A 2,935-nucleotide genomic window follows, 5' to 3' on the forward strand; every position below is an offset into this window, starting at 1 on the left:
CGGGCTTTCCCCACCTCTGGGAGGCACGAATCCTCAGGGGCTCCTCGAGAGGGCGCCAGGGAGCAGCTGCGTGCGGACACCTTTCGGCCCTCTGCGGCCGCCGTAGCTCCCCCCCCACCCCGCTGGCAGAAACCCGGAAGTGGAAATCTCAGCCATTCAGCGTTTGGGGGTGAAGACGAAGGCGGGTTCTGGACAGACGTAGCATGTCAGGGAGTGTTTACTTCGTCTCCACTTCTGTTCCTCCTTGCCCTGGTGCTGCTCCGGGTCACATACTCGTCCTGATCCGGCTTCAGCCTCTCTGCGCAGAAGTCTCCTGGAGCCCTGGCCGAGTACTCTTATGTGAAGTCTACCAAGCTCGTGCTCAAGGGAACCAAGGCGAAGAGGTGGGTCCTGCAGCTCCGGCGGGAGCCTCCTCCGTTCTTTTCGGACACACTCCACCCCCGCGAGTCCGGTGGAAGCCGTGGCGCGGAGAACCGGCTTTGTGGCCTCCCAGGCTTCGCCCTGGCCCCTGTCCGGTCTGGACGGAGGCCGGACCGCGGTTTCTGGTGCCTGTGCAGAGAGGGGCAGCCTCCCGCGCGGACGACCCTGGAAACAGGATAGACGGGCGGGTCCCAAGAGTTTGGGTCCCCTGAGGCATCTCTCCAGGCCTCTGCCTGGTGGGTCTGCGTTAGTCTGATCTCGTAGTTCATGACAGTAACTTCCTTTATTAGGGATTATTCTTTTCTCCATTGTCTCTTCCTGGAAAAATTATTGGTTAATTTTTTCTAAGCTAATATGTAGAGTGAAACCAGGATGAATCACTCAGTGGTTGAGGCGTATATGGGCTTTGACAGGGATATGTGCTCGAACCTGCACTCTGTCATTTACTGATTTTGTAATTTGTGGCAAATTGGTTAATATGTCTGAACTTCCATTTACTCATTGAGAGATCAAATATCTTTAAACCTCTGTTTACACATTTATGCTTTCAGACCATTTGTTATACCTTTAGAAGACTGAGGATTAAATGAGAGAACATATATGCAGTAAATAAATTTAGCCAAATACGAGGAGGAGGTCGTAGTGGTAATTTATTAGCTCTTTAGGAGAAAAATAACCTGTGCGCTCATATCCCCACTTCTTTTTTAACTGGCAGATTTGCCTGAGGTTGACTGTACATACAAATATTGAGCATTTCCTCCTGGTCTCCATGATAAACAGAGGTTTTGATATTTTTAGGCGAGATGGAAAGAAAGTATCAAGGAGTGAGCCGAAGCCACTGCACTTGAGAACCCTCTCGAGGAGTCTGGCCTCATGAAGATGCCAGAATAAATATCAGGTATATCCTGAATGAATGTGAGATTTTTACTCTGTGAATTTCCTGTGAGGAGTGGTGAGTTATCTTCTGAAAACTTTATGATGAAAATGCAGACAAGAGTGTCTTAAGATTATCGTAATAATCATAATTAACGCTTATATGGCACCTTCGATGTGCCCAGAAATTGTAGGCACTTTGCACATTAACTTTTTTCAAATCGCTCTTGGTTTTTTATTTTTTTATTGAGATGTAATTCATAATTATAAAATTCACCCTTTTGTATGGTCAGTGGTTTTTAGTATATATTCAAGAGGTTCACCACTGTCTAGTTGCTCAGCATTTTCATCATCTCAGAAGGAAATCTCTTCCTACCCATTAGAGCAGTCACATCCCATCCTCCCCCTCTCCTAGTCCTTGGCAACCACTAGTCTGCTATCTATGTGAAATTGCCTATTCTGAATATTTCCTAAGAAATCATGCAACATGTGGCCTTTTGTATCTGGCTTCTTTCACTTATAACATTCTTGAGGTCCATCATTGTTGTAGCACTTGTTACTTTTCATGGCTGCATAGTATTTCATTGTATGGATGTCACATTTTATTCATCCATTCATCAGTTAATGAACATTTAGGTTGTTTCCCGTTTTTGACTATTGTGACTAATGCTAGTGTGAATATTCTTATGTAAGTATTTTTGTGGGTGTATGTTTTCATTTCCCTTGGGTGTACATACTTAGGAGTAAAATTGCTGTGTCATGGTAACTCTTTGACTTTTTGAGGAACCCCAAACTGTTTCCTGTAGATGCTGCACCATTTTACATTTCCACCAGCAATGTGTGAAGATACATATTACCTCTTAATCCTCACAGTAGCCTTAAGAGTTAAGTTATTATCCTAATTTTTTAAGTAGGGAAACTGACTCACAGAGAGATTCAGTACGTTTTCCAAAAATCACAGAGCTAAGAAGTGACAGAATCAGGATTTAAAGTCTGGCAGTGTGGCTCTACAATCTGCTTTGAACTTTAACATAATATGTACAAAGCCTGAAGCAACTTCTCAGTACTGTATTTAACAGGGCATAGCAATGTAAGTCTTCCTAAATCAATAATTTATAAATGAAACAGCTTATAAGACTTCCACGTTTCAATCTTATGATATTTATTTATCATACAAATCAATATACCTAAACTCATCTATATAAATTATGTCCTGTAGTAAGAAGAAAAAGAGCAAAGATAAGAGAAAAAGAGAAGAAGATGAAGAAAACCAACTTGATATTGTTGGTGAGTCAGTTTTCAATGCTCTATTCTGAAAAAAGTTAACATTTATTGAGATCTCATTGAAAATATTTTCCTAGTTCGAAATTTATGATGTATTCATATTTGTCTTAAAGTGCTTAAATATTACCTACAGTTGTAAATTCCATTTATTCTTTAGCACAGTTGATGCTACTGATGCCTTTACTTCATTATCAGAACAGAGCACAGGAGAGAAGAATTACAACTCTCTGACTTAGTAGGCACCATTAGACTGCTTAATAGTGGGAGATTCTGATACATAATTTTAAAGGCTTAATGTAAATGTTATTCAACTAAATATATTTTACAAGTTATTTTCTTTGAACATGTATACATTTTA

The 2,935-nt window shown here is 41.4% G+C and overlaps 1 long non-coding RNA gene across 2 annotated transcripts; it reads left to right on the forward strand.

Moving 5' to 3' along the window:
• Positions 1 to 225: 225 nt before the first annotated feature.
• Positions 226 to 2,575, forward strand: LOC105739150. Of its 2 annotated transcripts, none has more exons than XR_004029209.1 (3): positions 226 to 383; positions 1,219 to 1,372; positions 2,513 to 2,575. It is a non-coding gene; the product is annotated as an uncharacterized LOC105739150 (long non-coding RNA). The 2 variants fall into 2 exon arrangements; XR_004029208.1 differs by having other exon boundaries at positions 290 to 383; positions 1,219 to 1,318; positions 2,513 to 2,544.
• Positions 2,576 to 2,935: the final 360 nt, after the last annotated feature.

Source organism: Nomascus leucogenys, unplaced genomic scaffold, assembly GCF_006542625.1.
Source record: "Nomascus leucogenys isolate Asia unplaced genomic scaffold, Asia_NLE_v1 001885F_21209_qpd_obj, whole genome shotgun sequence".
Taxonomy (NCBI): Eukaryota; Metazoa; Chordata; class Mammalia; order Primates; family Hylobatidae; genus Nomascus; species Nomascus leucogenys.